The following is a 12,835-nucleotide window of genomic DNA, read 5'->3' as shown; positions in this document are numbered from 1 at the left end:
CAGAACCATCATCATGAATATTTTGTGAAGGACAGACTTTAGGGTAATGTCTCTCTCAAACCTTTTCTTTGTACCATAGTCAACAGGCAATGCAGCGTAATTTCATGGTCCAGTATAGCGTTTTCAACTGAAACTGCTGAAAGACAAGATGAACCAAAAAAATCTGGGACCCACTGTTTTAGGGCTTACATCACACTCTAACTAATTTGAAATAGGGGTGAAATTTTTGTGCAGAGAGCCGGTTACACCACAAATGCCTTCCAAGAGATGTTTGGACCTCCCTCTGCAGCATCTGATACGGACCATGGATGGAGGCAGAGCACAGGACCGAAGTGACAGTGAATCTGGCAGTTGCTGTGTTCACTTTCCCCTCTGGAGAATCCAGTCTGCTTTGGTAATTCAGATTAGAGTAGATTCAAGCTGTCTATTTAATTTAGTAACTGAATGAACTAGGCAGACCAACCAATACTACATATCCTAATAGAAGCTACCAAAGCTATCAAAAGACTACTAGTAAGTTCAGCTCTGAAAATATAAGTTGTAGCTAATCTATCTATATGACCAAAGGTTCTGAAATTTCAGCCAGAGACTGCTTGCTGTTGCTGTCATTTAAAAGCAGAGCTGAGATGAATGTAGGGGTGTTCCTCTTTACGTAGCTTTAGGTCTAAAAGCCATTTCCACAGAGGAGGTTGTGTTGGGCTTCATTGGTTAAGACTTCGTGGGAGGTTTCAGCCCAGCACCAGGGACGCAAAGCCAATCTCACAAGCTGGAATCTGTTCAGGCACTTCTCTCAGGCCTATAAAAGACTTTTGGCAAGTGCATTAATATCCATTTTCTGAGTAGACACTTCCATCTTTGAATCACCTTGCTTTGAAACGCTGTGATGAAGAAGACAGCAGATGTCTCTAATGCAAAGATCAAGTGGAGTGAATTAACCAGGACATCAGCTGAGACATTCTTTCTCCTCCTTTCTCAAGTGGCAGCTAGAGGATAAGGGCGAACTTGCTCCGAAAGCACTTGAGTTCACACACAAAAAAAGATCAAATGAAGGGTGGGATTCCCTTGCCCTGTAACCCTACCAGCTTCCATAAACTATCGCCTTTTTTCTTCCAACCCAAGCCTCATAAAGTGAAATAAGCCTAAATTAAACAAACTTGTTTCAAAGAGCACAAGCTGAGAAAGTGTGCAGTAAGATATGTTTAATTTCGGGTTTAGCCTTAAATTTCTAAATCTCCTGCCAACACTGTAAAATCTGAAGTCAGTAAAACTGAAAATTTCTCTATTGGAAAAAATGTTCTTTGCCAGATCCAAGGAAGGAATTCTGCAGGCTTTGCAGCTGCACAGGGTCCAGCAGCGATTATGTCGGAAAGTAGTCTGAGGTATTGAATTAGTTAATTTTTTCTCCAACAATCCCAGATGCAACTTAACAAAGTGCCAACTTGTTTCATAGTGTCAAGTCATGGTCAAGAAGGTGAGATTTTGGAAATCTTGTCCCATCATGTGCTACTTTTTTGCCTGCTTTGGTAGTCTGCGAGAAACCCGAAGCAATGACAGGTTAAGAAGGTGTCTTATGTCGGATTGCCTTGGGAATTATCTTATTAATAGGGCCAACCCAGCAACTGCTCACCAGTTTGATTGCAAAAATGAAACATAGAACGTTTTTTGCTTTCTCAGCCTTTTCAACAGATCTGTAATTTATTAAAATATCATAAAACTTTTGTAACTTTGGACTACTATTTAATATGAACTATTCCAGAGTCACCCAGGAATGGGAAGTGATTTATGATGATCAGGAATCCCTGCAGCTTGTGCTCTTCCAGTGGCACAGGCCTCATGTAATGTGAACATGTTCCAAAGAGTAGGCTTGACTGAACTGATTACCCAGAGCCACCGTCTAATTGGTTTTGGTTTTTTTCCTTAGTTATTTTTTTTAGAAGAAATTGCTGATCTCAGATTTGGCTCAGGAGCTCTTGACAGTTGTCAGAATTGCTGTGGTAACTCTCTTCATTCAGTGCAAGGACCAACGTGCTCTATGACAATGCATTTGTTAATCTAAAATACCGGCATATGACACAAATCTGAATTGCAACAGGATGCATTTTTGCTTGGTTGGCAGCACTGGAATAACCAGTGCATGGTATATAACCTTCTGCTACATCACAGCCAGTGAATAAATACATAAAATGCCTTACATAAATGGGAACTACAGAAAGAAAAGTTGAAAGTAGAGCTTCTGAAAGTCCTTATGCTTCCCAGATGACTTTACAGAGCAAGTGCTGTCCCACAGCGTGGGCTCCACAGTGGCACAATGTGGTACAGCACCCTTCACTTTGAAGGAGTTCGCTTGTCTGGCACCAGCTGAGGACTGGGCAAGAAAGACTGTCCAATGTCTGCTAGAGACAAAAAGAGAATTGGCCACATTTCCAGAAGCAGACATGATTATTCTCCTGCTCAAAACACAGAGACCCATATGACCTAATTCAGGCAAGAATCATTTCGTTCTTTCAGACACAATTGCTAATAACGATGATTTCTGTGTAGCCTAGGAGAGAGCTTCCCAAACCCTCTGTGGTTTGGAAACTAGCAGTAGCAACGGCAGCAGTAGCAGGAGTTTCGGGGCTCCAGTCCTAGCTGTTTGCAAGCCCAAAGGAGACGTGCTTCTGTTTGGTGGCCATTTACATTCCACTCAGAGGTAAGTTGTGTAACCCTTAGCTACAGTGATAGTTGCATTATACTTCCCAGAAATCACTGCAGGATGATCTATTCATATACATATCAAGGAAAAAAGTGTAGCTACAGAGAAGAGACCGTATTTCAAAGATATTTGTTGACCTTTAGTTGCAGGTAGGTACTTTGATGGTTACTTATTGTCACCATGAGTCATTCTGATACCAGAAAGGACCACTTTTTTCACTAAAACCTCAAGATGTCTTCAACAGAGGAGAGAAGCAGACTGATGAATAACGTCAGAGAAAATGTATGGATGTAGGACCTCCAGCTGTGTATCTGTTGTCCACACTGTGTAGGTTGAGGCTGCAATGAATAACTCTCCCCTGAGGGAAATGGAGCCCAAATAATGTTGTGAAAAAACCTCTGTGGGATTCTCAGGACAGTTTAGTATAGCCTCAGCACTGCTGCAATGAACAGAGGTGCAGACAAAGCAGTATCGCAGAGCAGTATAGACACAGTAAAGGGAAGCGTAAATTCTGCGTGTTTAAAAGGATCAGCATGACTGAGAAACAGCAGTTTGCAGTCAACATAGAAAGGAAATCAAGACTGCTTGATATTCCAGCCATTTAAATAAATGAGAATAACATTTCTAAGCAATAGCTAGATAAAAGCATGAAAAGCATGAGGAAATAGCATACTGTGATTTAAAAATAGCTTAGCGCAAGCCAAGGCAGCCATGCTGAGAATGGTGGGAGCTGCACAGCTGCACGATCACTCCTGCCTTACATGACCTAGAGCATGCACAGACTCCCTTGATTTCTTCCTCTGTCCTAAATCTGCGTCTGGCTAAGGATTCCAGAGACCTTTAATGTTGCATTGCAGATCAGGATCAAGGGCCAAGCTATGTAGTTATAGAAGAGCCAAGACACATGTAACTTTAGGCTCTCTGGACTGGAAGGGGAAGAGGGTGCAATTTCAAAGGAATCACTAGTGTGGAAAGAATAGGTGGAAATTCCTCGTTCACAAGTGGAGCTATGTAAAACTTGGCCCTTGTGCTTTTCAGAGATTTGCTGTCTTTCTCTTTTATGTCAGTTCATGCAGGCCTGCACCCCCTGGCTTTTCTTTTGTGTTCTGGGAATTGAATAAGCCCTGGAAGTAGTAAGAATCATCTGGTCTCACAACCTAACCATGCAAAATCCCCTGGCTGGCGTGGTTTTGACATGAAATCATAAATCAGTCCAGGTTCACACAAAGGGTTTCTGAGCTGCAGCAAACCTTCAGACAAATGTGAACTTGGTTTTGGATTATTTTTATGTAAGTTTTCCTCTTAATTTCATCCCTTCTATGTTTTATTCATTAGCAAACATCTGGAAATTGCATAAGCCATAGTATTATGGATGATTATCTTCTCTCTCTCTCTCTCCCCTCTCTTGGTGTATCATTAACTTTTCCTTTTGTTCTTTCTCTTTCTGTTCCACACACAAACGCACTTGAAAAAAAAACTCAGCAAAAAGTGTGTTAGAAAGACTACAGTAGCTCTAGGACTGGGAAAATAATGTATTCACAGGTCACACTAAGTAAGGAGATTGAAAACCTCTCTTTGTGAGGTCTGGTTTTGGTATGTTTGGACTATCGACTGATCTTACCAGAGAAAAATAAATGCTTATATTGCAGTTTAACGTGAAGGTCAAAAGGAATAAATATATTCCTTTAGGTAGTCCATTGTCCACTCATTAAGTTTACTCATTTTTTTTTAATGCCATAATTACATCTAGCTCAGAGTTTGTCTGCTTATATTGCACAGCCAGAGAGCCAACAGGAAAAAAGTGGTAGATCTAATCTAGCCATTTTTTAGAAGTCTTTTAACACAGTCCTTCACAGAATACTAAAGATGCTTGGAGACTTTAAGGCCTATAAGCAAACACAGCATCAGTAATCCAGTTCCAATGGATCTATAAGTGACATGATCATGAAATGAGAGAATGGAGGGGTGTGTGTGTGAAAATGATTGGAAAAAGGCAGCCACTGAACTGTCACAAAAAATAAAGCTGGGCCCAGTTTTTCTGCTGACTGTGCAAATGCTGAGTCAAATAAGTAAAATGTCTGTCAATTGTTTGTGTGTTCTTAAGCAGCACCTGCTATCTATTTTGTAAAAATAACTAACACACAAAAAAATTACAGCTGTAGAGAACAGGTTTTGAATGCAAAATTGTAGTAAACTGGGGCCTCTTCAGACAACCCAGCTATATTTTATAGCCTTTCAGAAAGTGCAGTTTCTACTAGTCTAACATAACATTGGCAGACGAGGTCTAAAGAGGAAGAGAAGATTCCCCTGAAGAATGTCTCGGGGCCAAAAGGCCAGAAAGTTAGCAAAGAGAGATGGACAAAATCAGCAGGGAAGCTTGAAAATACTCTGTTCTCCTTGCACCTTGTACAATATATGGGCTGTTTCCATTTTGAACAGAAACCCACACAGACAGGTTGTAAAACTGAAGGAACTGGGAAAGATGTAATACTGACATGAAAAGTCTTAGCCAACTCAAAGGTATCCAAAAAGCCTGAGTCTCCCTAATCCAGTGATGTAGCTTGCAGGCCCTCAAGGTCTGGCCGCTGGGGGGAAGGAGAGGAGGCTCCTGGGGAAATCTCCCCCTGCGGGAAGGAGCCTGCTCCAAGCCTCTGTGCCCCTGTCCTCTACCAAGGGGCTGACATCTGAGGAGGAGAGGTGGTCAGCAGCGTGGAGAGGACTGCTAGCAGGGGCAGGTGGTGGAAAGGGTAGCTCAGCTCTTCTGAGTCAACTGGCAGCTCTCGCGCAGGCTTCCTGCCCAGCCACTTGCGCAGGGCTGGGTGAAAAGGCCTCAGTGCTTGTCATCCCGTTGGCCTCACAGTATGGCAGTGGAGACACTGTGAGAGGACAGTAGTGGTAAGCTGCCTTCCTGAGGAAAGGAGGGCTCCAATTTTCATCTTTTTATGTCGCAGTCAAGGGAGTGGTGGTGGCTTTTGCCTCCAGAGGGTTATTTGTTCTGTCCTTTCCTGTCTTCACCCAACAAAGTAATGTTTAGATAAGCCTATTTTTTTACCTTGTTGCTTGAAAAAAGAATGCAGGTTCCTGGATAGGGCATTTTAAAGGAGGGCTTAAGTGGGCACTCTTAGCTGTTGAACCCAGTCCTTTAGCTGCCAGTCAAGACCTAGCAGAAGGGTGATAAGTCTATTTCCACTTGGTATCTAGCAGGAGGAAAAATTGTTATGGTGGAGAAAGACAAATGCACGGTTTTGTCAGAAGCAGCAGACATCGGCCAATAACACTTTTGTGACCACTTGAGGGACTTCCAGACAGCTCAGTGCACAACCATCACACCTTGGCACTCATGGGGATCAGCTAGCTTGCCTGTCGATCTTGGCTAGGATTGCTCACCAGATTGTCTCTGGTTGGCATTTTAGCCTTGTTCACGTTCATTAGCTTCACACCCCAAGTGAGTGTGAAGTTCTCAGCACAGCCACCAGGTTGGTTCACACTCTGGGTATGTTCATAAGCGTTACAAGGATTCGATCCCCATGCTATTTCTGGCCCGTTCCTGCAAGCTCCAGGTACCCAAGTAAGCACCTGAACTGGGTGGCGTGGTGGCCTGCCTAAGCCACCTCCAGACTGCTCGAGATTTAAGGAAACTGACGAGTCAATCATTTTGGAAGAAGCACTGCAAAATTCTCCTCTGAGAATCCCCTTCCACATCCTTATCTGTAATTACTATAGATTTTTGTAATGAGTTTATTTCATCATGTTTGAGCAGTTCTCCCCCCCCACCCCCCGCCCCTTTTCCATTTGGAAGGACAGTAGCAGGAATGTATCTGGCAGAGAAGGGTGATACTTTAACAGAAGAACCAGATGCTACTTTGGAGCTTTGTGGCTTAGCACAGATTTTTCATTTTATAAGAAGATGCTATTTTTATATTCCTGGTCAGGCTTATATTCCTGGTTGTTGGGCAGGACAGTTCAAATTCCTTTTGACTCTGTGTTTCTTGATCTTTAATTACCAGCTTTGAAAGATTATTGGGCCTTAGCATTTTTTCTCTCTCTTTTGGGGGTTCACTATTATTTCTTAACAACCTTATACTAAACTGTGATGCACAATTCCTCCTCCATGTGTCTCCTCGTACTTCAGCAATGCAAGGGTTAGGCTGATAATATCTTCCTTCTTGTGGTAGACTATGTCAAAACCCGGTGTTTCTCCAATCTTTTCAAGGCTGGCTTGGAGAACAAGCAAAGAAGGTAGCTGCTTGGGATCAGACAAGCCATACAACCAACCTAGTCTCTATGTGCAGCAGTGTGACCAAATCAGGGAGAAATGACTTGGAAATGCTTGTGCTGAGAGAGCCTTTCTTGTTTAATTCTTCCTGCTTCCCTGGCTGCTTTGAGTTTATGTGTGTTTGTCCTAACTCCTCCATGCTTTCCTCTTGCTTGCTTAAAAAGAGCAGACCCTTGCTGGCTAGTGCTCTGCTGCACTGAGGGACATGTTACCACAACAGAAATGCTTTGTAGACTGTTACCTACTGTTCTTTGGGGGTTGTGTTTTTGGGGGGAGGTTGCTCAAGGTTTGGGGGTTAAGCTGGGCTCTTTGTGTTGCTAAAATATTTTGAACCTTTTGGTCTTTGGATTCCCTGGAGAAAGACCCAAGACTATGCCTACAACAAAGGAATTTGTAACACATGTCAAGCTACCCAGGGAGAGTCCTTTATTTTGTTCTTTGTAATTCAAAACAGCATTTGCGTCCTTGCTGGATGTGGAGCCCTCCTTAACTTTTGCTCACTCTAGGGAAATGAAGTGCTGAAGGATGGAGTAGTTAAGCATACATGAACCCAAGCATCTCTCATGCGTGGGAATTTCACAAGAGAAAGGCATCTGTTGTGCTGAAATAGCTGCCCTCCAGAGCTGATATTTAAAGCTGCAGGCTGTCTCTGGTTTGCACTTAAGGTCTTATTTTTGCTCTAAAGGAGTGAATACCATGCTGAAATCCAGACAGGAAAGATCTGTGTGGGGTTTACCATCTATTAAGTGCTATGCAAAACTGTTTGTAAAATTCTTCAAATACACATTCATTTTATTAGATGAACAAAATCCTTTTACAGCAGATCAGATTTGTTCCGGTTGTTTGCTAGTGTGCTGGCCCTCCCTAATGCCTTAATACATAAGGGGAAAGAGAGATTTATCTTTACTTTTATTTATCTTGGATTCTGATCTGACTGAGGCCTCAAGCAGTAATGGTAATATTGCTGCATTAGCTCAAATATACCAGGGCTGGGGATGTATGACAACAGAGAAAAAAATCTGCAATTTGGTGTGAAACCAAGGAGCTCTCTGAGCATGTCCTACCTGAGCTTATGTCAGCAGTCAGGTCTACCACCAATATGAGAATGGGCAAGCATTTTCCACCAACCAGGGCAATGCCATCTGGTGACTCTGACTTACACAGGAGCCGTCAAATCACCTGCAGTTCACCTGCCACAAATGATGGACTTTGGGATAAAAATTGTGGAGCCCACCATGAATCAGGAAAGCATCTCCCCTCCATCCAAGCAAACTGACAAAGGGAGTACCAAGGACTGCTGCAGCTTCCTGGTTCTGAGAGTTATCAGCCTATATCCTGAATCATTAAATTTGACTGGCCCTAGTTATTATCTCAGTAACAAATGTTATTACAGCTGAAATGAAATTATACATTTCTTACTTAAATTCAGATGCAACATTTGATTCAATGACTGATTCAATTTACCACTGAATTTCTCAGAAAGGCTTAATTATAAACTGCATGAAGAAATGATCCATTTTGTTGGGGCTCGTTTGCAGTATTCTAATTGCATCAAATGTTCCCCTTTCGAGCCTTAGGGGAGGAAGTAATGAAAAGGGATTTGTGCTTCTCATTTTTAACCTTTCAGAATTTTGAATGTGCCACTCCAGCTTCCTCTCTTGCCTTTTCCTTTCTGGAACCAATGATTTAGATTTTGCTTCCTACGATGATAGCTTGAACCTTGCACTTACTTCTGTCTTCATTGCCATATCCCAGTTGTATCTAGCCATTTTTATATTTTTTTCAATGTACTTAACCAAGATCCAGTTTAACCACCTGTTTGAACTCATCAACTAAAAGTTACACAAGCCAAAGGTGATATTGTCTGTGAAGAGAACAAGGGCTCATGAAAGGCAGTTGCATGAGAGAAAAGAAATCTAGACTTGATTTACCATCTGCTACTGACTCCTTGTGCAGCTTTGAACAGGTCACCGTGTCTCTTTGTGCTTATTTCCTATCCCACTCTGAACAGGACCTGGGGACGGCTGGCATTTTCCTCCTTGTCTCTACAGTGCCAAGCGCAAGGGAACCTTAATCTGATTTGTGGCTTATGAGCATCCTGGTAATACAAGCAAACAACACATTATAGTCCAGCATCAAAACAGTCATTTTACTGCACTGAAGAAAACACTGGAGAAGCTGTATATTATACGTACCAGCATACGAATGTGATTGACAGGACCAGTCCAGGCATTGCTGGAAAAACATTTTCTGCATCAGTAATTCACAAGCCTCACAAATTCTAAATGAGGTAGACGCTCACAAACTTCCTCTTCATAAATTATATCAGGTCTTTCTTGGCCTGAGACTCAATTTGAATCTCGGAAAAACAATCACATGAACAACAGTGTGGAAAAACGGAAGGAAAGGACATGGCAAACACAGAGGGATTTGGACCTTAGGGGTGCTGGTTTCACAACTTCCATTTTAAAGGTGCTTCTCATCGTCAGGTCTGCAGGGAAAAAGCAAGTGGGAGCAATGCTATCAGTCACTGCTCAACTTGGTGTTTTGGGTTACTTCCCCACCCTTTCTTTTCGGAGTGGAGCATTTGCTCCATCCTTTGCATCAGTTTATCGCACTGAATTGATGTGAGCTTTTTCACTGCAGTACAGCCAGTTACTTGGCAACCACAAAAGGTCCTTGGAAGCAACCATTTGCCACTCCTCACGGCAGGCCCTGCTCAGAGGGGCGCAGGGACTAGGATGGCACTGGGTGAGCAATGGGCTGCGCTGAGCTTCACGCCGGCTCATGCCCCTTATTGTCCAGAGCTCTCCCCTGGACACATGAGGCTCTGCCAAACCTGCGGTGGGACTGAGGGCCTCCAGTCCTGCACCCCTCTCCATGGCTGCCAGCAGGGACAGCTGACCTGCGGGTCACTTTCCTTTCAGGTTTTGCTGGGCCTCGCTACATTCTTGCTGGATGCCCCCCTCTTGCCCCAAACCTGATTCATGACCTGCATGCGAGAAGGTGCAGTGGGGAGGGGGGCAGAGAGCTGTTTGCTGTTACTATGGAAATGGGATCTCCTCCGACTGGATTAATCTCTGCAATCTGGGAAAACATGGTTTCACTTTTCTCTTTTGTAACAGCAATCCATGTGGTCAGCTTAGATTATATAGCCGACAGGTTAGATTCCGTTGTCAAGCGTTTGCTGCTTCTAGATGGTGTCACATAGGTCAGGTGTCATGCCTCTTCTCACTCTTTCCATAGCTCTTCTGGCTGGCTTTTTACATCTTGCTAAAAGTGAAGATGCCTTGAATTATACTGAGCATGACAGTGTAAGATTCGCGTGCCTCCCAGAGTGAAGGACAGTCACTGAGGGCTGTGAGATTTTCCCAGCATCAGCAAAGTTACACAGATGCATCTCTAAAGCAGATGCTGAGCATCGGCATGAGCAACAGAAATAGCACCTCCAGGCTCTTTTCTCTATTTGGCCATTTTTCCATTTTACCTGGAGCATCAGGCAAATTTGAGTTTGGATTTTAGGCATCTCAGGATCTTAAGCATCTCTGAATATTGGGCGGCTTCGTGGTGAGTGTGAGTGGGACAGAAATGTGCAGACAGCATAGGATGCAGGGCCTGGATCTGAGGTTTCTGCTGGGCCACCCTCCAACCTTTTCTATTAAAGTCTAATGAATTCAGGTGCAGACAATACCTGCTCTGTCCTGTGCAATTTCATAGAGCATTGCACTGCTCCAAGGCTCATTTGAGCCCACAGTAAATTATTATTTTACCTGTTGGAACTTTTTTTGCTCCAGCTAGTTTAAAGACAAGTTGTGGCAATGAGTGGGTGGGGTGTGTTTTATTTAGCTGCGGTGAAAATATTACTGTTCTTGATCTGAGCAACTGAAGCAATGGAAACCATAGAGAAGGAAAAACACCAAAAGGGAGGTTGGGGGTGAGAGGAGAGTGTTTTCGTGATGGGAGTGTGAGGAATTTGCAATTCTGAGAGTGAAGCACATGTGAAAAGACGATACATGGAGGGAAGGGCATGAATATCTAAGCAGGATGGCCCTGTACAACTGCCCCGCAGCTTGGTAAGTAATTGTGCCGAACTGCTAGTTACCAGGAAGGTTACCTAGAGGACTGGGCAGTGGCTGCTGCCCCGGGTTGCCTGCACTGGGTTCCCAGGTTGCATATTTTGGGTTTGAAGAGTTAAGAGTTCTGGGATCCTCTGGCCAAATGTGGATTTTGCCCACTGCCAGGTAACATAGGCAGAAAATTTCAAATCCCTGGGTGGCCCATTTTTACATATTCGAAAAAAAGTTGCCAGGTTGCTACACTCAAAGATTTTCTTGCAGCCTGTGATATTTAGCACAGAATATGTCAGATTCCCTGTGAATAAACTGTTTCAGAGGTCTACTGTTCACTATATAATTTTAAATCTTTTACCTTTCATCTCACAGCTGGAAAATGTTTTCAGTGAATGCCAAGAGCCGAGGACTCAGTGAAAGGAGGGTGCAGCTGGTTCCACTGCAAAACATATGAAACAGAGGGATGCACTGAAAAAGGAAAAAGCAAAACCGGAGGGTTAAACATTAACCACTTCCTGCAGATAAAACGTTTTTCTCTTCTAAGGATGCTCCAACACTTTGGTGAGGAGTATTAATATCAAATGCCTCAATTAAAAGAGACAGACAGGAGACAAGCTGGCATCTGAGACAACCCTGTTGCCAAATGCTAAGCATGACATGTCCCCCTTCCAGCTTGCAGTGTGTAATTAGCCCCTTGCATGTGCCATGGTTCTGTGCAAGAGAGAACGGGGCATGGAGGCACAACACGCCGGTGTGCATCTGCCTTGCAAGGAGGGTTGTGTGCTGTCGGTGGAAAGCTTGGCACTGTTATTCCTCTTCGGTAACAGATGCTCCGCTCCAAGCAGGCAGCAAGTCCTCCCACTGCCCCATATGCTCTGTTGCTAATTGCAGACATGAAGAACCGACATTTTGATGGCTGCTCTTTCAACTTCCTCAAGTTCTCACTTCCAAGCAGTTCTTTGTTTCCAAGCTGGATTGCCTTCTTTTCCTCAGACCCTTGTCTGCAGGCCAGCAGAACAAGGTGGGAGGCTCTTCTTTCTGCTACCAGGGGTATTTCTCTGCAAACAATTTAGATTATCCCATTAGCTGCTTCACTAATTGCAGTTGTGTGCTTCTTTGCCGTTTTATTATAGCCATTAATGTCCACGCTTATTTTGGAGTGAGCAAAAAGCAAAGAACTGGCAGTGTGTTAGATGCTTAGATATCTTTGCTCGGGAGCATGCTCTTAGACCTTGTATTCACTGTGAGCTAAGAGCACACACATTTACAGTGCGTAGTGCTGTAAGGTCACACTGCAGCTTCTCCTCCAGGTAACTTGTTTGTGTGCTGTGCACTGCTCACCCAGCGTACAGCATTGTCACTCCGTCCAAGTAGGACATTAGATCTGGTTGCTACTTTCTGCATGAGGCTTGATGCTGTAGGTATAAAATGATGCAGGTTTTTTTTTTTTTTTGCCCAGCTCTTTTTTCCTCCTCGTATTACCAATAAGCACAGAATAAGCCCACTATGGCATAACATTCCCTCTGCAGCCCACATTCAAGCAAGGAAAAGAGTATCTCTTTTTTCTGGCAGCCACGTGACAAAGCCTCAGACAAGTTTTTGTTCTTGATTCTTCCCATCTTCCCGCATCTCTAAAGGGAGCTCACATCTAGTTTCTGGCTTGTTTGTCGCTCCCTCCACCCTGCCAAGCTGTTGTGAAGACCTACTGTCCTAGTCATTTAAGGCTCTCTAATTAGTGACATAATAGGTGGGCAACTAATGAACCGAATCTGCATCATAATGAAGGATAAACAC

The 12,835-nt window shown here is 43.5% G+C and overlaps 1 long non-coding RNA gene across 1 annotated transcript in view; it reads left to right on the top strand.

Annotated features, from left to right (window-relative positions):
- LOC135328619 (uncharacterized) overlaps positions 1 to 11,721 on the top strand; it is a 79,505-nt gene extending 67,784 nt beyond the window's left edge. Inside the window, exon 3 of the long non-coding RNA XR_010389583.1 lies at positions 11,414 to 11,721. This is a non-coding gene — a long non-coding RNA (uncharacterized LOC135328619). The remainder of the gene's footprint in view (positions 1 to 11,413) is intronic.
- Positions 11,722 to 12,835: the final 1,114 nt, after the last annotated feature.

Source organism: Dromaius novaehollandiae, chromosome 1 (genome assembly GCF_036370855.1).
Source record: "Dromaius novaehollandiae isolate bDroNov1 chromosome 1, bDroNov1.hap1, whole genome shotgun sequence".
NCBI lineage: Eukaryota > Metazoa > Chordata > Aves > Casuariiformes > Dromaiidae > Dromaius > Dromaius novaehollandiae.
Note: the sequence above shows the minus strand (reverse complement) of the source record. Positions and strands in the feature narration are given on the sequence as shown.